Source organism: Mus caroli, unplaced genomic scaffold (genome assembly GCF_978045245.1).
Source record: "Mus caroli unplaced genomic scaffold, Mus_caroli_1 scaffold_16, whole genome shotgun sequence".
Taxonomy (NCBI): Eukaryota; Metazoa; Chordata; class Mammalia; order Rodentia; family Muridae; genus Mus; species Mus caroli.
The window spans coordinates 28,778,776-28,800,677 of record NW_028227271.1 but is presented as its reverse complement, the minus strand read 5'-3'; the positions used below and the strand labels follow the sequence as shown (position 1 = coordinate 28,800,677).

At 45.8% G+C, this 21,902-nt stretch overlaps 2 pseudogenes; both read right to left on the bottom strand.

The window, feature by feature from the left end:
• The window catches only part of LOC147000752 (lymphocyte antigen 6G-like), a 37,985-nt pseudogene extending 29,176 nt beyond the window's left edge, over positions 1–8,809 (bottom strand).
• A 7,891-nt stretch (positions 8,810–16,700) lies between these two features.
• Positions 16,701–20,636, bottom strand: LOC110288798 (lymphocyte antigen 6A-2/6E-1-like; annotated as a pseudogene).
• Between the last annotated feature and the right edge of the window lie 1,266 nt (positions 20,637–21,902).

Genomic DNA, 21,902 nt, shown 5'->3' with positions numbered 1-21,902 from the left:
GCTCTCAGCTACTGCTCCAGTTTCACCTTTACCTGCCTGCTGCCATGCTCTGAGCCATGATGGTCATAGACTCTAACCCTGTGAAACTGTAAGGCTCCAAATAATCTCTTCTGTAAGTAGCCATGGCCATGATCTTACCACAGAAATACAAAAGTAACTAACACAGAATATATTTATGGAACTATAGAGATAGCTTAGCAGACAATGGTAAGTACTGCAGTAGGTGATAAATCCTATACAAATGGACTCAGTGTCGGTGCCATGAGTCCCTTGCCCCAGTGCTCTGTGTTCACAAGTGAAAGACACACATGCAACCTTATATTTTAATACGCCTTAAACAGCTCAATTGTTCGGCCACTCTCAAACCTCCACATGGCTAACACATCTCCTCTGATACTCCTGAGATATTACTTACTAAAATCCTTAGAGGCAGTGGTGGGAGGGGAGCTGGGGCCACCCTCCCCTGGCTCTTACATCATTGGTATGCTTTCTCTTCTGCACCTCTCATGACCTTACCTCTTTCCCAGTATGGTGGTTCTAAATCCTCCTTTCTCTCTCTCTCTGCTAAACTGAGAATCCTAAAATCCTGCCTCTGTGTCTTTTCCAACCTTTGGTCTCCATAAACTTTATTTACCTATCCAAACCAACTGAGGACAGGGACTCTCAGTATCTTAATGTGGATTCTCATACAATTTTGGGAACCCAATTTACATAATTTGTACATTAGACCAAATTCACACCATATGAGGAACAGACTTTGGATCCCAATGCCTATGTAGGCAGTACATCGCACTGTAAATTCAACTCTGAGTGATAGGATACTCTCCACAGACTTTTTCATATAAAGATGTGTAAATCTAGACATACACGCACACACACACACAAACACACACACTTGCACACACAAACACAAACTCCAAAACGTTACAATAGTTTGGAATCCATGTGAACCCCTAGATGGTGACCAACACTGATGGCAAGGGAGAGTTGGCTTCCCATTGTTCAGGCATGGTGCTGGTTTGTACCCAGTACAACACAAAGGACTTGTCCAGGGGTGCACACTAAGAGAGGTACCTGTAGTGAGTGCTGCCATCTTTCAAACACACACTCAAGCTTCTTAGGGAACAGTAATTAGTTGAGTGTACAACATTCCCATATTTTCAGCTTATACAGCTGGCTGGAGATTACAGGTCAGCTGAGGTTTCCTCTGCATTGGATTCAAGGAGCCAGGGGCTCCCTGAATGAGCTGGTATGGGATGTGAGTGTTTCACAGCCTTTACTTTCTGCCTCAGGATTCCAGATTTAAGAAGTGACAAAGGCCATCAACTCTTCCATTCCTATGAAACTCTACTGGGAAACCTGGGCTTTCTGGAGACCTGGGCATTCTTGATTTTGGCTGTGTTTATTTTTGTTTTGTTAAAACAAAGTTTCTCTTTATAGATCTGGCTGTTCTGGAACATACTGTGTAGACAAGGTTGGCTTCAAACTCAGAGAACTGCCTGCCTCTGACTCCCAAGTGCTGAGATTAAGGGCCTGTGCCACCATCACCCTACCATCCAGGCATTCTATTTTTTTTCCCAACATGCCAGTCCTTGAACTTGCATGGCAAGTACTTTAATCTTAGATTCTCCCTCAACCCATGACATCATTCTTGAAAAGCTCTTTTTGACCTGGAAAGGGGAAACTGTCTGCATTGATGAGCAGTAAGTATTCTTATTTTTTCCAATTTTTTTTATTAGGTATTTACTTCATTACATTTCAAATGCAGGCATTCTTAATAAGGCTCAGAAGGACAAGGTATCAGATGTATGAGATCCCAACAATGAACAGGGAAGGAAAGGTCACTGCACCTGGTGTGTGTGTGTGTGTGTGTGTGTGTGTGTGTGTGTGTGTGTGTGTGTGTGTGTGTAGGTCACAGGTCAACCCTGAGCCTCATTCCTATGGTGCCTTTACCTTTATTTCTGAGAGGAGGTCTCTCATTGAACCCTGGCACTTGCAGATTCAGGTAGACTGGTGAGCCAGAAAGCTGCTGGGTGCTGGGAATTGAATCCCAGTCTTCTGGAAGAACAGTCCATGCTCTTAACTGCTGAGGTCCTGGTTTTCATAATTTTTAGGGTAGCTCTCTGTTCTGTGTAAGCTGTGATTTGAACAAATGCAGTATCAGGAATCCAAATCACAATGTACAGGACTGCTTCATAGCCACCCATTCTCCTATCCCTTCTGCCCTTTTCATCCCGCAAGCCTCATAACTGCACCCAGGACTACATGTAGCTGTGGCTCCCACTGGCTCCCTGGGCTGCAGTGTTCAACTGTGTCTTCTCCCTTAGTCTGCCTGGTACCCATCACTCCCACATTCCACATCCACACTACCTTCACATCTCTATCAGATTCTATAATTCACAAGAAAACAAGTGATTTTCCTTTTCCCAGCAAAGTAGATCTCCAAAACATTGCTATCAGTGCTCAGCTAGACTCCACTTTGGCCAGGACTGCTTTACTATGCCTTAACCTCTACCCTCTACCCTCTACCCTCTACCCTCTACCCTCTACCCTCTAAGCCCTGCCCTAATTCTTCCTCAAATTGGCATTCAAGACGACCTTGAGGTTGCATCCAATTTATCTATTAATTCTACTTACACCTTGTGTGTGTGTCTCTGTGTGCCTGTGAATGTGCCTGTGCGTGTGTGTGTGTCTCTGTGTGTGTGTGTGTGTGTGTGTGTGTGTGTGTGTGTGTATGTAGACATTAGAATAGGTATGGGAAAATAATAAGGATGTATGAATAAAACTCTGATGAGCTTTAACCAGTAGCAGTGTTGGGATAAGACTTTTAATTCTTCTAGAATCTGACCCAGATCATTTTATGTCAGCCATAAAATTAAATTAATTAATTAATTAATTAATTAATTAAGCAGAGCACACATTTCTGGGGAAGTATTCAGATAACAATCCACCCAGCCCCATGAATACTGTAAAGCTTAAGACATGTTTATATTGAAGATATTTACCTATAGCTTCATCCATAAGATGTATTCTTACTCACTAAGAAACAATATGCAAGATAAAGGTCTAGGAAGAATGATTGGACTGAGGTAAACTTAATAACTGTGGGTGTCAGGGTCAGCTTGGTCCAAAGATAGTCACTTAGGCTTTTGTAACATACAAATGATATTTATGGGAAGGATGAAATTTATAACCTAGAAGCAATGGTCAAGGTTTTAAAGGAACATCGTCTAGGATAAGTAAAACATAAATTCTTGAAGATGCAGGCCAAGACTGACTCCAGGATAGCAGAAAATCACCAGGTTGTGATCTACATGAAGTACATCCAGTCCTGGCATTCCAGGAGAGGTCATCTGTGTGTTTAAAGTTCCAGGGCTTATCCATGTACGCAGATCCCTTGTGTCCCCTACTTGAGTGTTACTCAAGACAGCTATGGCCAAGAAACAGGTATGTGAATTCCTGTCCAACTGTTGGAAGCAGACACAATCATAGCCAGAGTATTTGGACAGAATGAGGCTATTTTTACCTAGCAACCAGATGAGTCAGGTCTCACTAGTCCCTAAGGCCTGTGTTATGATCTGACTGTCTGAGATAAAACAAAAACAAATACTAGGTATTAAAGATTTCTCCAGGTATTAAGACTTGAAGAGGGTGAGTACCTTAGGACTTCTAAATGCACTTCTTTCTCAGAACCTAAGAAATGGATCTGAGGAAGAACCACAATGTGTTTACACTAGAGAAGGTGTGTGTGTGTGTGTGTGTGTGTGTGTCTGTGTCTGTGTGTCTGTGTGTGTATGTATGTATGTGTGTGAGTGTGTGTGTCTGTGTGTGTATGTATGTATGTGTGTGAGTGTGTGTGTGTCTGTGTGTGTATGGATGTGTGTGTGTGAGTGTGTGTGAGTGTGTGTGTGTGAGTGTGTGTGTGTGTGTGTGTGTGGGTGGGTGTGTGTATACACCAAAGCATGGCTTCAATGACATATACGGGTCTCTTCTTGAGGAGCTCTGATGCTTTCCCTTTAATTGCATCATGTTTTAATCGCATCTACCCCACTCACATGCAGCACAGGTACTCAGGTGCACATCCACACTTGAGAAAAATTTTTATTGATTCTTTGTGAATTTCCCATCATGCACTTTAATTCTACTCATCTCCCCATTCCTCGATAGCCATCCTTCCCCATTGCAAATCCCCCCTGAAAACATAGGGAAAACATCTTGACATGGTAGCTGTGGTTTGGCAGAGTGTTCTACACAGTATATCCCTTTTTTCAAACAATTTTACTCACTGATGAGTCATCTCTCTGGTTGGAGACCACTGGCTTCTGCTACACTATCAAAATGGGTTTGTCCCAGAATTTATTTCTGATTTTGTTGCCCTGTGTCATGGAGATCCCATAGCTTTAGATCTGCAGAACCAGCACCTTCATTTGCACCAACAGTTCATAGATGGAGTAGATGTTGGGTGGGCCAACTCTGAGCCCTGAATATAGCCCTAGGTGGTAATTGAGTTGGTCATCCCACCATCTCTCCTGCACCCAAACTACCAAGGCCAGCTCTCCTGCTTTGGCCAGGTGGGGGCCACGGCCAACTCTCCTGTCTGTGGCAGCTGACAGGCAACAGAACCTGTTCTCTTGTGCTCATGCAATCAGGGCCAGCTCTCCTGCAGGGCCTGAGGGCCCCACAGTAAAGCCATGGGCAGTCTGCCCTTTTAAACACACAGGGAATGGAAGGGTGGTGGTGAGTACATACCTGCAAACCCAACACTAGGAAGCAGAAGCCAGAGAGACTGCAACAGAATTAAGGGTGAATATGGAAGAGATTTCCAGAATTCCTACTCATGACTCAAGTTTCATGGCTCAATGATGGATCCCTGGTTGATAATGTGTCAAGTCAGACCTGCCCACTGAGGGGCATCCAATACAGACTAGGATTCCAGGAGAGGCAGTGTGAGACTCTGTTTGTTCTGAGCCAAGCCTTGAGCACCTGCAGAAAATGGCTTCCATCTCTGGAATAAAAAAATCTGACAGAACATTCTCCACACACCAATGAGGGCACATCTCCTGTGCTTCCCCACCAGAAGCAAGTGTTCTTTGGAAGTGGGGGAACACTTTCTCTTTCCCCAGCATCAGCCCACCCAAATTAAGTGTTCCCTACACTGGGCTGGCTAACATGATCTAGTTAGTATAGTTGGCTGAAATGGCAGAAATGTGAACTGGCAGGCAGGACTCAGTGGACTCAGTGTAGAAAAAAAAAAAAAAAAAAAAACAGAGACCTTGTCTGGGAGAACAAAGGTTTTATTGGACTCATCAGGGGGACATTGAGCTGCACATATGGGAAGCCTGCAGGACCCCATATATTTCTGCATGGATGGTGATGGCATAATATCTTGGAATTCTTCCATGTTCTAGCCACATGCTGCCAAGGTCAAGAGCAGCAAGCCACAACAAAAGAACATTTCAGGAAGTACAGATTTGAAAGCCCTAGAGAGGAGTGAAGCACCTACCCAGCAGGGGATATAAAGGTGAAACAAGGTGGTCCATAAACTACCCCACTTTGGAGCTTCTGTAACTCATAATTCATCACTAGAGGGCTCCAGGAAGAATTGTTGCAAATGAGGATGAAAGGACAAGGGTGGGGATTATTGGAAGGATCATCACAGCATGGTCTGCTGGAGGACTGAAACCAGACTGAACAGAAGCACCCCTGCCATGGTTCAGATGAGAACTGGAAAGTGAGAGGGAATGTAACAATTGCAGAAGTCTTTGTTGCAACAGTGCATCATCACGTTGACAGCAGTTACCTTGGTATTTTCCAGAGTAGTAGGGCAGTAGGGAAGGCACTGACTGAACTTTACTGGGAAATTGAGAAAGCCTGCAAGAAACCAGGGAGTGACTTACTTCTCATGCAGGAATAACACAGCTTCCCAAAATCTGGGCCACATGCCACTAGGCATGGATGATCCAGACTTGTCTTTAAGGCCTGTTGAAGCCAGACGTGGTAGCTCAGATTTGTAAAATCAGAACTTGGAAGACTTAGGCGGAAGATTTTTGTGAGTTCAATTCCAACATGGGCTACATGGGGCTTCTAGGCTATCCTGTGGCTACCGTGAAACCCCGTCTGAAATAACAAATGGACCAAACAAAAATCAAAACCATGGGCTTGTAAGGAGGCTTGGTCGATAAAGTGCTTGTGTGCACAAGCATGAGCCCCCAGTTTCTGTCACTAGAGCTCATCACAGGATGGTCTGGCATGGTGGCCTACGTTTATCACTGTGCTCAGGACACAAAGATGGAGATCCACGAGGTAAGCTCACAGGCTAGAGCAGCTCCACCTGAAAGCCTGGGGTTCAGTGTGAGACCCTTCCTCAGTAAATAAAATAGTTGTCACAGAAGATACCCATCAACTCTTGGTCCCATACCTTCCCAGTGCATGACAGCCACACATGTGTACACAGATGCTGTTATATGCAATGTGCTGGGAAAGCAGCTCACTTAATGAAGTGCTTGCCACATGGAAGCAAAAGGACCCAAGTCCAATCCCCAGCAACCATGTAAAGATCCAGCCAAGCATGGGAGGGCTGGTTATGATCTCTATGATGGAGGGGCTGATAGGGGGATATCAGGAAGTACTAGGAGATGGTAGTACTTGGTATGATCTCTGTAATGGGGAGGGGGAACAGGAGGTCCTAGGAACTCTCTGCTACCTGCATCAACTCCACCCCCAGCATATTTGACAAATGCTAGGTCTCAGTGAAACATCTTGTCTCAAAAAACAAGGTGGTTAGGACTGGAGACATAGCTCAGCAGTTAAAAGCAATTGTTGCTCTTGCAAAAGCTCAAGGTTTGGTTTCTAGACCCCACAGGTCTAGTGAAATTCCAAGTGAAATTCCAGTTCCAGGGGAACCAAAACTCATTTGCATAAAAAACTAGACTGCCTAAGGAATTTGTCTTAAGGATGTCCTCTGATCTTTACATTCATTATATTACATACATCCATACATGAGGACCTGTAGTTATAGACACACACACACACACACACACACACACACACACAGTCACAACCCAGTGGCACAGCAGAAAGGGCAATCAGCCTCTTAGACTCTTGCAGTTCCCCAGGCAGTTATATCTAGGAGACCTACTCCAGGAGACAGGCAGGCTGTGGTCAGAACAGGAAACTGGATAGCATGGCAGGACTGCTTCTGCCTTGTCTATCTGAGCATATACCTGGAATCTAACACTTTGGATGATCTGATATGTCCTAAGGTCTCTTTCAATCAACATTCCTAAGTCATTCCTTTAGCCTAAACTCCAGATTCCTTCATTATATGCAAAGACTCACTAGATGCTTCCTGCTATCCTGGTCTGTCAGTGAGTCAGTGAGACCCTAGACATAAAGTATAGGCAGAAACATTACATGAGTACACTGGCAACAGAGGGGGATGGTGAACACCATGCATGCCAATGGTAGCCTTGCATTATGATCCACATCCCAGCACATCCCTGGACCTCAAAATTCCCCACATTGCAGAAGTCCCACTCCAACCCCAGGAAAACTCTACTTGGAGGGATGGGGAACTTGGTCCATAACAAGTGCACAGACATGATGTTTTCTCCAAAGCCTTCCTCACCCATCTTTATATAGGCCACAGGGAACTTACCAACTTCTATCTCCTGGGTAACACAAAAATTATCATTGATGGAGCACGGAACTGTTGGGCAGAAAAACCCACGTGGGACCCTCAGGCAACGGAAGCAATCCATTCCTTGAGCTGAGAAAGAAGCCAATACATTAGGGCTAGAGCATGTCCTTCTTAGTCCGGACCCCTCCTCTCCAATGTCTTTACTTCCACACAGCTGCTGGCCTCCAAGGACATTACTGCCCAGTCACCTCCACCCAAAGCAAAAGTGAACCAAGTGCCACAGTTGTTCAAATATGCTAAGTACTGCTGTCTCAGCTAGCCAGCCCTACAGAAGAGACATGCACCCCACTAAAGGTATTTGGGAGACAGTCACCATATTGGGAAGACATAGATAACAAATGGCTGCTGAAGTGGTGAGTGAGAATGTAAGTAGGTACTGGGGCCATGAGAAGGGAGGGCTGTTCTGACATGTTCCAAACTACACCTGCTGAGCTGGCCCCTGGGTATTGGAACATGACAGAGCACTGAATTTCCAAGTGCCCAGCTCAAAGCTGAGGCTCACCATGAGGCTTCCCACATTACAGATGTAACTAGAAGTATAGGGTTATCTGAGAGCTGAAACCACGTAGAGTAGCAAAGTTCTCGCACTGGGCTTTCATATGGAATGGGCTGAGCTTTAACCAAAAGTCAGATGCCAATAGTTAAGGATTCCAAACTCCTTGACTTGGTAACCAGTCAGGAAAAGAGGTTCTGCCAGTTTGAGCACACACAGGCCAGTGTCCTGACTGGGAGGCCAGGGAAATATGGTAGAGTCTAAGGACAGTTTTCTCTGGTGGCCAGGGTTTGTGGCACAGATAGTGAGTTCCAAGATTCCTGCTGACATTTGGTGATGGTTGCAAGGCAGGCACTGGCAGGATTATAGACCCTGTAAAGCACCTCAGCACAGGAGGCTTCACCCACCACAAACCAATTCTCAGTCCCCTGACCCCAGCACATCTCAGTCACCAGGCACACAATGGAGGTGCAGGTGTACCCACAACCCTGAGGCCCTTTCCTATCTCCATTTTACCCTCCTGGCCCTCTCTCATTTTCAATCTCACATTTTTCTGCACACAGTAGGACCACAAGAAGGATGAGCACACACGACTTTGTAGCGTGAGAACTGTCCATCCTTGGAGAAGGGCTGCACAGATAAAACCTTGGAAGTTGGAGCCAGTTAATAAACCACCAATCACATCCCTGGGCTCTCACAGGGCTCAGGCATCCAATCTTCCCTCCCTCTGACCCTCCACACAGCTTTCCCTGAGGAATACAAGTCTGCCTACTTCTCTCCTCCCCCCCCCCACCCAGCCCTTCCTTCCTAATCCCACACTCCCAACCCCAGCCCTATCCTGAGGGCTTCCCTTTATCACCTAGCAGCTCCCTCCTGACACCAGTCCTTACTTCTGCTCTGACCTGGTTGCAGGCACAGTGGAAAGGTCTGTCAGATGTTGACTGAAATAAATACTTTACTTTCTGTCAACTCCTCCCAGCTGGCATCCTGAAAAGGGAGGGGTTTCTATACTTACTTTCTCCAGGCCATCATGTTTATTGTTTAAGAGTTCCCAAGATTTGTTAGTGACCTGGTCAAGCCAAATTTATAGCAGTTGGGGAGGGACCATGGCACAGGAGAAATAAGAGGATAGAGGGGCAGGGGCCACAGTTGACTTGTGCTTCCCAGTCAGAAAGCAAGGGAAGGAGGCAACTTGCTCAGCCCTTTCCTGTTTTTTTTTTTCCTTTTGTTTCTTTTCTTTTGTTTTGTTTTGGATTTGTTTTGTTTTGTTTTGAACAGAGTTTCTCTGTGTAGCTTTGGCTGTCCTAGGACTTTCTCAGTAGACCAGGCTGGCTCCAAAACATAGCTATCAAAGGTGTGCTGCAGCTGCTGCTGCTTCTGCTACTCCCACCTTGTTTTTCCTGTTTATAAATAGGATGTATGAGTTGCAGAGGCTCAGAGCCAATGGTCCTCCTTCCTATAAACAGGCAAACAACTGACAAATACCTAAACACAGACTCTGGTGAGCAAGAACCCAAAAGGCTCTAGCATCCACAAAGTGAGAGTCCTGAGCCAAGAACTGACAACTGGGATGGAAGTTACTAAGTAGTGTCTGATGTGTTAGGTGATGTATGGAGCTGTGGGTGCTGGACAGAGATAGAGACCTGAAACAACAAAGACTTGAAAAACAAGTCAGGTGGTGGTGGAGCATGCCTTTAATCCCAGCACTTGGGGTGCAGATGTAGGCAGATTTCTGAGTTTGAGGCCAGCCTGGTCTACAAAGTGAGTTCCAGGACAGCAAGGGCTACACAGAGAAACCCTATCTCAAAGAAATCAAAAACAAAAACAAAAATTCAAATCCTTCCCTCTTTACCATATCATCTATCATAAAAGCAAACTCTTTGCCTCCAACACTGCATAACTCAGCACAGTGGGAAGAGGATGAGAGCAAGAAAGAAATGTCTCTATAATTCCTTCACATGCTGCAGTAGGCATTGGCTCATGCATGAACAAGTGTATGTGAAACAAAGAGTAGTAGACAGGAAGCCTCTGCAAACAAACATAGGGAATCAATGAAAGATCCAAGTGACAATCTCTCCCAATTTCAACATCCAATGAGTTTATGGGGCAGTTTTACAGAGAATGGGTGGGGTCACTTACAGGAAGGGCATAATTTCTGAGCAGCTAAGTCACCACCAATTCTTATCCCATCATAAAAGCACTGTCATAGAATCCTTCTTTCAGTTAATCTGTTTCCTGTATATTCTAGCATCTTCTGAGACCACTTGTGGTTGGAGAAGGGCAGGAGGGTTAATGGCTGGAACCACAGGTGGCAATGCTCCCTTCTGAGTATAGAGATTTCTGTCCAGTATCACAAACCTGTTGCTGTTGTGCTCTTCTGAATTCATTGTTAGGAATCCTGGGCCAACATTATCCCTACTCTAGGATGGCAGTTGGACCATCACCTTCTCTTTGGAGACAAAGGCCATATAGATACAGTGCAGCTCACTGTTTCTCTAAAAGTCTTAAACTAGGGGTTCTCATTAGTCCTCCAGTTTCCATCCAACACCACTGATGGGGATCTAGCTTCCCATAGTGGTGGAGTCATTCCCAAGTTACTGACAGACCACTTACATTAACTCTTAAGGGAGAGGGCTACAGAGTACTTGTGTATTCTTAGAGTTAGAGGTACCAGATGGTATCAGGCTTGTGTTAGAGAAGACAGGCCCTCTGCAGAGAGGTCTACATACAAGACAAAAAACACACCCAGCCCTCTCTCCTGCCTTCCAACTCAGCCAGAATCCTGACTATTGTCACACTGAATAGGTCAAACCTTAGCCAAGCCCATTACCCTCCTCAGAGAATGAATAACCTCTGTTAAGAAGCCAAGGTTAAAAACAACCTTGAGTCATAACAGCAAAGGTTTCACATTAACCAAGTGTACTTCCTCCAAATGCCACTTGCCCCTCCCCCATGGGCTGTGGTGTTGGGATGAAGAGGAGCTGAGCATCATACAGTTGCAGGGATGGTGGGTATAATTCAGTAGACTGTGTTGGACGACAGCTCTTTGATTGAAATAGAGGGGCTAGATTATATAGACTGAGTCAGGCGTATGGGATGTAAGAGATATTTTAGGAAGTCCCAAATTGAATCAGAGGGCTTCCAAGTGTATCAAGCAGATTATCAGACCGCCAGTCACAAAACAAATCAAACAAACAAACAAGAAAACAGTGAGGTCATCTCGTAATTCAGAAAGTTTAGGAAAGGCAACCAAAACAAGTTAAGATCATGGGATGGGGCAGAACAGGCTCCAGGAAACAGAGCCAAACTTATTTTTAACAATACAGGTAAAGGTTTCCTGCCTTCCAAATGGAGTCATGCGATTCCTTATTTCCTCCATGACTCAGGTGTCTCTATCAAATCCTTGACTGTCTTCAATAATGTTGTTGAGTGACAGTTGAGAGGTTCCCTGAAAAAAAAATACAAACTTTGGAAGTGGCATTTCAGTTTCCTAGGAAAAGAGATTGCAACAATGGGCTGTTAATCATTGATGGCTCTGGAATCATCTGGGAGCTGAGTTGATTCCTGGAATTTCCTCATGGCCTCAACAAATATGGTAAGACTACCAGAGCAGCCAATGAGAAACTGACTCATGTAACTTCCCTGGAGCCCACCAATAAAGTTTTAGATTACTGAGCCCTTGTTAAATTTCCTCTAATTTTCCATATAAGACTTGTGCCCTTGGTCTAGGCTTGCCATTTTAATAAGTGGCTTATACCCTGCATCCAACCTTCTGCTATCTTGAAACAAAAACACTCTAGCCTGTTGCACATGAGAGTGTTGGTCTCAGTACAGTGATTTCAGACCTACCACAGTGATTTTAGAATTTTATCTGACCCTTAGTAACACTTTGGGGGATGTAGGTCCCAATTATGATAACCAGTACAAATAATACTAGAGGGCCAATTGAGAAAATGCCTCTATACACACCAGCTGCAAAGCATTTTCTTAACTGCTGATTGATGGGGGTGGGGAGAACCCAGTCATTTTTGGGTGGGGCCATCCCTGGGCTGGTGGTCCTGGGCTCTATAAGATACTTGGTTGAATAAGACATTGGGACACTAGTGGGTGGGGCAGTGGGACAAGAAACTAGGGACACTTCTTCATTGCCTCTGCATCAGCTCCTGCCCTGTTTGGGTTCCTGTCCTGACTTCCTTTTGGTGATCAACAGCAATAGGGAAGTGTAACCAAATACAACCTTCCCTCCCAGATCTCAGTGTTTTTATCTCAATGTTTTCAATGTCAGCCAGCATTAAGCAAGGCCTCAATGCATTCTCAACAGGTGAGAAAAGGTTAATGGTGGTCACTGTTGGGTTTCAGACCCAGGACAAGCAGCTGAGGTGCTTATTTAACATATCAAAGCAGTCATGGACTCCTTGTTCTTTGAGTTCCTATGTGTTGCAAGGTATAACTAACATACTACCCTCCCCCCTCTTCTGCCTTAAATTTTCCAGCCCAGAGGCTGAGTTTCCCTTCCTCCAGAGGCTCTTTCCTATGTAATCTAGGCATCATTTGGTCTCTCATTTTTGCTCTCTCTCTCTCTCTCTCTCTCTCTCTCTCTCTCTCTCTGCTATTCTCTCTCCTTGTATTTGTGCTGTACCCCTGTCTGCCCAATGATTTCTCTGTCCTTATTCCTTGGAACTGGTGACCTGCCTGAGAGCTACCCCCAATAAACCTGTTCTTTTCTATCTTTTAATTTGGCTTGCATTGGTTTATTTCACAGGCAGAGAAAACCTATTAGTCACCCACACAGTTTTAAACATCCCTCCTTAAACTGTAGTGAAGGCTTGAAATGACTTACATTTGTGGCAGTTTGGGTTAACTGTCCCCATAATCTGATGTATTTAAATGCTTCATCTCCAGTGGGTGGTACTACTCAGAGAGGTTATGGGACATGTAGGCTATGGAGCCTTGAAGCATGAAATAGTCATGGTGTGTGGGTTTTGAAAGTTTGTAGCCTTACCCCATTTCTCCTGCTTGCTCTGCTTCCTGTTGAGATAGCTCAGATGTTGTTAGGTCTGCTGCTTGCTGTCATGGCTCTCCAGCATTACAGACTTTTGGGGAGTTAAATCCCAAGAAATTATTTCATCTGTAAGTCACTTCTGGTAATCATCATGTAATGCAACAGGAAGTAATTGTTGTGTTTATAAAAAGATGAGAAGCCAAGGGTGTGTTTGGTGGAGGTGCTGTGTGGTGTAGGGGAATGGCTTCCTCTGCAGGTCCTTGATGAGGAATCTCTTCTCCATGAAGTGCCAGCCCCTTGGATGTATAGTATAGAATAGAATTTATTCTAGGGCATGAAGAGAGGAATTGAGTGAAAAGGAGAGGGGGGGAGAGGGAGAGGGGGAGGGAGAGGGATAGAGGGGGAGAGAGAGAGAGAGAGAGAGAGAGAGAGAGAGAGAGAGAGAGAGAGGAGAGAGAGAGAGAGATTGAGAGGGAGAGGAGTAGAGGGCATCAATGAGCATGTAGATAGAGTGGGGAGAAGGGTAAGAGGCAAGAGGTTAAAGGAAGAGAGCAAGAGAATGAGGAGGGGGCCAGCAGCCCCTTTTATACTGAGTCAGACACACCTGGCTGTTGCCAAGTTAACTGAGGAGCAGAGCCTAGACCAAATTCCAACAGTAGTGGCAACACACAAATCAGTGTAGTTCTTATCTGTCACCCAAAAAACTCTTTGTAACAAACTGAGGCCATCAGAGAAAATTATAGCTAATCAAAATGCAAAGAGCCAGTGGTCACGTGATGCCCTACTCCAAACTGAGACAAACACAAGTAGGCACTTGTTGCCATTGAGGAGCTTGGTCTCTTTTCCTCCAATCTGTCTAATAGGTGGTCACTCAGTGTGTGTGGGGGGGTGTCTTATAGAATCCCAGACAAGCCCCCAGATATAACACACCACCATCATCCCACCCCCACCCTAGGTCATTAGTATATACTTTGAGACACCCCCGAGTAAGACACCAAGATGTAGATAGATGCAAAATGAGGTGTGTATTTTCCATCAAGTCAGGGTCCACCTTCAATTAGCCCCTAAAGGCAAGGGACTAGAAAATAAACACAGATGGCTATTACATGCAGTTTTTATACTTTTTAGAGACACAGGTTACATCAGCAAGGTTACAATTCAAACTAATTAGCTAAGCATATTGACTTTTTTTTTTAAAGAAAGCATTTAATTGGGGCTTGTAGACAGTTTCAGAGGTTTGTCCATTATTATTGTAGGGAGCAAGCTAGGGAGCTCATTGGAATGTAGGTAGACATGAAGCTTGAGAAGTAGCTGAGAATTATCCATACTGACCCATAGTAGTAAAAGAGGGAGACACTGACCATCTGCTTATGTTCCTGTTGTTTTAACTGTTTCACCATGTGTTGTGGTTGGAATAAGAATTGCCCCAAGGGCTCATAGAATAAATTTGAATGCTTAGTCATTAGGTAATAACACTGCTGGAAAGGGATTAAGAAGTGTGGCATATTGACCTTTAAATCTATTGGCTAGAAAGCATGGGAGGATCATGAAACACATTTGAACTCTACCTGGGACACTCCTGACAGTTGGGGAACTATTAGGCAGTACATTCTGAGTTTTTTCTGAGAATTTTTTTTATTTAAGGTTGTTCTTGTGGGTGGTGAATAGAATGTGGCCTAGCCTTAACCCCAGGAGGGAGAGGGAAGCTGTAAGAGGGTGGGACTGGAAAAAGCCCTTAGGGTCCCTTAGGGTCCCTCAACATATAAGTACTACCCGGGTCCTTTGTGGGTGAGACAGGTATTTGAGTTGGACAAGGACTTTCTCAGCCTGGATGTGCTTGAACATTATGGACATGATTAACTGTGGTACAGAACAATATGCCACAGAGTATACCCTTTTTTTAGAACAACATTACTCACAGATGATCATTAAAATGTCTATTTGCCCTGGTTGGAAGCCTCTGGTTTCTGCTACACTATCAATACTGGGTTTGTCCCAGAATTCCTCCCTAATGCTGTTGCACTGTGTCATGGAGATCCTCTAGCTTTGGATCTGTAGGACCAGTACCTTCATGTGCACCAGCATTTCATACATGGTGTAGATGTTGGGGTGAGTCTACTCTAAGACCTGGATCTGTCTCTCAGTGATAACTGAGTTGGTCATTCCAAAAACTCTCCAGCACTCAAACTACAAGGGCCAGTTTTCCTGCTTAGCACAGGTGGGGATGAAGGCTAGCTCTCCTGCCTATGGCAGAAGGCAAGAGTCAGGACCACATCTCCTGTGCTCATGTCATTGGTGCCAGCTCTCCTGAAGGGACTGAGTGCATCAGCCAGCAAGGCCATGTGCTCTCTGCCCCTTTAAGACAAACAGGGAATGGCCAGACTGGTAGTGAGTACATACCTGCAAACACAGCACTTGGAAGTAAAGGCCAAAAGGGACTGCATCAGAATCAAGGCCAAATATGGAAGAAATCTCCAGAATTCCTACTCAAGTCTTAAGTTTCATGTCCCAACCAGCCCCTTGGCCACATTCCTGGATCTATGCTTGTCCCAGGAGAGAGGGCTGCAGGCACGAGGGCTTCCCTGCTTGAGTGATAGTTCTACAATAACAGATCGTCATCTTGACACAATCTCAGATCTTGAGGACTTCAAGAGCAGGAAGTAATGTTCATAGCACCCACGTTTCCAGGGTGCTGTCCACATTTGTGAGGACTCCTGTGATGTTAACTACATGGTTTCAGGTCATCTCTGTGTCAGCAAGCTCTCAAGGCCAAAAAGACAGAGCAATGATGAATCCCAGGTTTTCAATGTGTCAAGTCATGCCTTCCCAATGGGGGCATCCAACATAGACTAGGACTCCAGGAGAGGCAGTGTTAGGATTTGTTCACTTGGAGCCAAGCATGAGCACCTGCAGGAAATGCCTTCAAAGTCTAGACAAAAAGAATCTGACAGGGCAGCTCCAATCCACCATTGAGGGCTCATTTTCTGAGCTTCCCCGCCGCAAGCGAGTGCTCTTTGGAACCGGGGGAACCTCCTGTCTTCCCCCAGCATCAGCCCACCCAAACCAAATGGTCCCCCACTCTGAGCTGGCTAACATGAATTACCTAGTTTGACTGGCTGAAAGGGCAGAGATGTGAACTGGCAGGCAGGACTCAGAGTAGCAAAAGAAAAACAGAGATCTTGACTGGGAGAACAAAAGAATTATTAGACTTTTATTAGATTATTAGATTAGGGGGCATTGAATGGCACACATGGGAAGCCTGCATGATCCCAAACACTTATATGTTTATGGTGATGGCATACCTTGGAATTCTGATTCTTCCCTGTGCTGACCACATGCTTCCATGGCCAAGATTAGCAAGCCACAACAAAACAACATTCCAGGAAATATAGACCTGAAAGCTCTAGAGAGGTATAGGGCACCTACCCAGTAGGGGATACCAAGTTGAAACAAGACTTTCCACACAATACCCTCACCTGGGAGCTTCTATGACTGATAAGTCATCACTAGTGGGCTCCAGTAAGCAGTGGTTGCAAATGACGAAAAAAGGGCAAAGGTGGAAGTCGATGGAAGGACCATCCCAGCAAGGTCTGCAGTTGGACTGAAACCAGGCTGAACATGGCCACTCCATGTGATGGTCCAGGTGCTGCCACAAGTGGGAACTTCTGTAGTGCAGAGATCTTCCTTGCAGCAGGAGGTATTCACTTTGAAGTTGAAGACAGTATGTAGAAACTCGGTCTTTTCAAGATTAGTAGGGCAGATGGGAAGGCAGAGATTATTCTTTACTTTGCTACTGTGAGAGTCTGCAAGACATCTGAGAGTTAATTACTTCTGCAGGAACAACAGAGGATCCCAATGTCTGGGCCACATGCCACCTCCCCTGGATGGCCCAGTCTAGTCTCTAAGTCACGTTGAAGCCAGACATGGTATCTCAGACTTGTAATCCCATAACTTGGAAGACTGAGGCAGGAGGATTTTTATGAGTTCAATTCCAAACTGGGCTACATGGGGACTTCTAGTCTATCCTGTGGCTAGAGTGAGACCCTGTCTTCAATAACAAACAAAATGAAAATCAAAGCCATGGGCTGTTAAAGATGCTTGGTGGATAAAGTGCTTGTGTGCACAACCATGAAAACGCCACTTCCCACTGCTACAGGGCATCAAAACATGGACGTGAGTGGTGACCTAGTTGTATCTCTATGCTTAGGACACAAAGATGGAGATCCCCAAGTAAGCTCACTGGCTACACCAGCTCAACCTGCAAGCTTGGGGTTCAGTGTGAGACCCTTCTCCAGTAAATAAATAGTTGTCACAGAAGATTCCCATCAACTTCTGGGTCCGGTACACTGTACCTCCCCAGTGCATATACATGCATCCACACATGTGTCCACAGGTGCCCTTACACACAATGTGCTGGGGAAGTAGCTCAGTCAGTGAAGTGCTTGCCACATGTAAGCCTAAGGACCCAAGTTCAATCCTCAGCAACCACGTAAAGAGCCAGTCAAGTATGGGAGTGGTGGTTTTGATATCTGTGCTAAGGGGCATAGAATCTGGAGGTCCTGGGAACTCTCTACTACCTTCCTCCAATCCAACTGCCCCATACTTGGAAAATTCTAGGTCCCAGTTTAAGATCTTGTCTTGAAAAACAAGGTGGTTGGGACTGGAGACATGACTCAGTGGTTAACATCACTTGTTGCTCTTTCCCAGGCCCCACAGGGTGCTTTATAACCATCTAAAATTCCAGTTCCAAGAGAAGCAAGTTTCATTTGCATAAAAAAGTAGACAGTGCCTGAGGAATGGTACTTAATGATGTCCTCTGACTTTTGTATACATTACATTATATATGTTCATACATGTACACCCATATTTACACACACACACACACACACAGAGCACAATGTAACATCGCCCAGTGGCAGAAAGGGCAACCAGCCTCTCAGACTTGCAGTTTGCCAGGCAGTTATATCTAGGAGACCTACTCCAGGAGACAGGCAGGCTGTGGGCAGTAACAGGAAACTGGAAAGCAGGGTGGGGCTGCTCCTGCCATGTCTATCTGAGCATATGCCTGGAATCTGGCAGTTTGGAAGATCTGATATGTCCTAAGGTCTCTTTCAATCTACATTCCTAAGTCATTCTTTTAGCCTAAACTCCAGATTCCTTCATTATATGCAAAGACTCACAGATGTTTCCAGCTCTCCTGGTCTGTTAGTGAGCCAGTAAGGCCTTAGACATAAAGTATGGGCAGCGGCAGCACAGGGAGATGATGATGACTATGGATGCCAATGGGCAGCCCTGCTTTATGATCCACATCTCAGCGCATACCTGGAACCCAACAGCCTCCACTTTGTAGTAGTCCCACTTCAACTTCAGGAAAGTTCTTGGAGGGAGGGGAACCATGATCTGTAACAAGTACCCAGATGTGGGAACTAAAAAGGGGGGCTGGGGAAAGAGGGGGGAGAGAGGATAACACACATCTGGCCAGAGTGGCCAGAAGTCTTCCCTATGCTCTGGGAAGGCAGATGGGGGAGGGCTGCCTGACACTTTCCACTCGGCCCCGGGTGGGCATCTAAGCCACTGAGCCCACTCTGTGGAGGTGGACAAGAGGCAGCCCCCAAACTGGGGCCCCGGGATGACAACTTGTAGCCCCGGAGTTATGGGAGAGAGGGCTGAGGGAGAGAGGTTCCCACGCAGGCAAGAGTAAGCACAGATGAACAGAGACAGTCTATGATTTTAGAGCTTTATCATAGAACGGCAGGGGGAAAGAGAGAAAGTTGAGAGAGAGAGAGAGAGAGAGAGAGAGAGAGAGAGAGAGAGAGAGAGAGAGAGAGAGAGAGAGAGACTGGTCATGGCCAAGAGGAGAGAAAGGGGAAAGGAGAGAGAGCAGAAGAGCTAGAGAGTAAGAGGGAGTGAAAGGATAGAGGAAAGTAAGAGCAAGAGAGCAAGAGGAGTGAGAGAGTGAGGAGGGGCCATATAGCCACTCTTAAAGTATGCAGCTATCTTTTTTGTTGCTAGGTAACTGGGGAGGAGTTTAGCCTGAAGGTCAGGAGCTTGGGACATTGCCTCTGTGATTACTAACCATGCTTCTCCTGTGGGGGCTGAGGGGGTGGTAACTGCGACAGGAGCCAGGGTTCCAGGAGACATGAGAGAACTCCTCTGTCCCATGTAGGTGAATTATCACCACCGGGTCTCAGGGTTCAACATCTCAGCTCAACTGGAGACCAGAGTGTCTGTGTATAGCCCAATGCCCCACACCCAGACTTGATCTTTTATCCCATGTTACCCTCACCCATCTTTATATAGATCACAGGGAACTTATCCATAATAACTTCTGCCTCCTGAGCTATACAGAATCCATCAGGGTAGTGGCAGGGAAGTGATTTACAGGCAGTCTCAAGTGGGGCCTTCATACAATGGTAGCACTCTAGCCCCTGAGCTGAGAAAGAAGAAAATACTTGAGGGCTAGGGCATGTGCTTCCTAGAGTAGACTTCTCCTCTCCAATGTCTTTACTTTCACACAACTGCTGGCCTCTAGGACAGAGAAAGGACATTAATGCACAGTAAACTCCACTAAAACCAAGAGCCATGGTTGGTCGAATATGCTCTGTACTACTGTCACAGCTAGCCAAGCCCCACAGGTATTGAGAGATATTGAGAGATAGTCACCATATTGAGAAGACGTAGATACTAAATGTACGCTGAAAAGGTGAGTGGCTGTGTAAGTAGGTCTTGGGTCCATGAAAAAGGGAGGGATGTTCTGACCTATCCAACCTGCAGAGCTAGCCCCTGGGAAGTGGAGTATGACAGAGCACTGATATTCCCAGAGTCCATTAGAAGATGAGGTTCAACATGATGCTTCCCACAACACAGATGTAACTAGAGGTATAGGAGCATCAGAGAGCTCTGATCTCTTAGTTTAGGGAAGTTCTAGCATTGGGGCCTCAAGTGGGATGGGATGGGCATAAGAAAAATTCAAATGCCAAGAGTTAAGGATTCCAAACCCCTTGACTTGGCAGCAGAGTCAGGAAAAGAAGGATCTGCCAGTTTGAGCACCCAGGCCAGTGGCCTGACTGGGACAACATGTCAGCAGGATAGTCTATGGACAGGCTGTTCTGGTGGTCAGGGTTTGTGCCAGAGGTAGAGAGATCCAAAAGTTCTGCTGGCATCTTTTGATGATTGCAAGGCAGGTGCTGGCAGGATTACAGACCCAGTAAAGCACCCAGCACAGGAGGCTTCACCCACCACACGCCGATTCCCGATTCACTGACTCCAGCACACCTCAGTCACCAGGCACACAATGGAGGTGCAGGTGTACCCACAACCCTGAGGACCTTTTCCATCTCCATTGTACCCTCCTGCCACTCTCCCATTTTCCATCTTTCTGCACACAGTAGAGTCACAAGGAGGATGAGCACACAGGACTTTGTAGCATGAGAACTGTCCATTCTGGGAGAAGGGCTGCACAGATCAAACCTTGGAAGTTGGAACCAGTTAATAGACCCCCGATCACATCCCTGGGCTCTCACAGGGCTCAGGCATCCAATCTTCCCTCCCTCCAACCCCCCCCCCAGCTTTCCCTGAGGAATTCATGTCTGCCTACTTCTCTCCTCCCCCACCCACCCAGCGTTTCCTTCCTAATCCCACACTCCCAACCCCAGCCCTATCCTGAGGGCTCTTCCCTTTGTCACCTAGCAGCTCCCTCCTGACACCAGTCCTTACTTCCTCTCTGACCAGGCTGCAGGCACAGTGGCAAGGTCTGTCAGATGTGCACTGAAGTACTTTACCATTCCTCAGCTCCTTCTAGCTGTCATCCTGAAAAGAGAGATTTTTGGTTCTTACATTCTCCAGGTCAATATAAGTGTAAGACTTAGCCAGATTTGTATAGGAGTTGGGGGAGGGAGGACCATGCAGTTAGGAATGGACCATGGTGCTGGAGAACTAAGAAGGCAGAAGGGCAGGTACCATGGTTGACTTGTGCTTGCCATTCAGAAAGCCAGGGAAGGAGGCAGCCTGCTAAGCCTTTTCCTGGTTTGTGTTTTGTTTTCCTTCATGTTTTTGGTTTGTTTGTTTGTTTGTTTATTTGAGAAAAAGGTTTTCTCTGTAGCTTTGGCTGTCCGGGAACTTGCTCTGTACTCCAGTCAGGCTTAAACACATATCCAACCAACCCTGTGTTCCAGATGCTGCTTCTGCCAACACCACCTTTTTCCTGTTTCTAAATAAAAGATATGGGTTGCAGTGGCTCAGAGCCCATGGCCCTCCTTACTATAAGCAGGCAAATGTCACCAGTGCTGGGACTGCAGGTCAGCACAACCACAACCCACTCAAGATTTTTATTCTTAAATTCAGGGTCTCTGTTATTGCTTGTATTCTGGTATAAGACACCATCACCAAATCTAGGTCCATGGAGTTCTCCTGTTTTGTAACAACTGTAGTTTTGTAACTGAACACAGTGGGTTTCTCCCAAGAAACTGCTCTTGTATGCCAGGAAAAGAGGAAGTGAGAGTCCCAAAGCTCATCTTTCTAAATAAGGCAGGAGCGTTAGGGAGACACGTATACTTTGCAGGCTAAGCTTCTATGACAAGGCAGAAGAGGTTCAATCCCAAATTCAACTGCAGAGAGGAGCGCCTCTAGAGGCCGGATGTAACATGACAACCAGCGAGTTTATGGTCTGGATGAGTGAAGACAGGTGCTTTGGGCTGGTTCTATGTGTC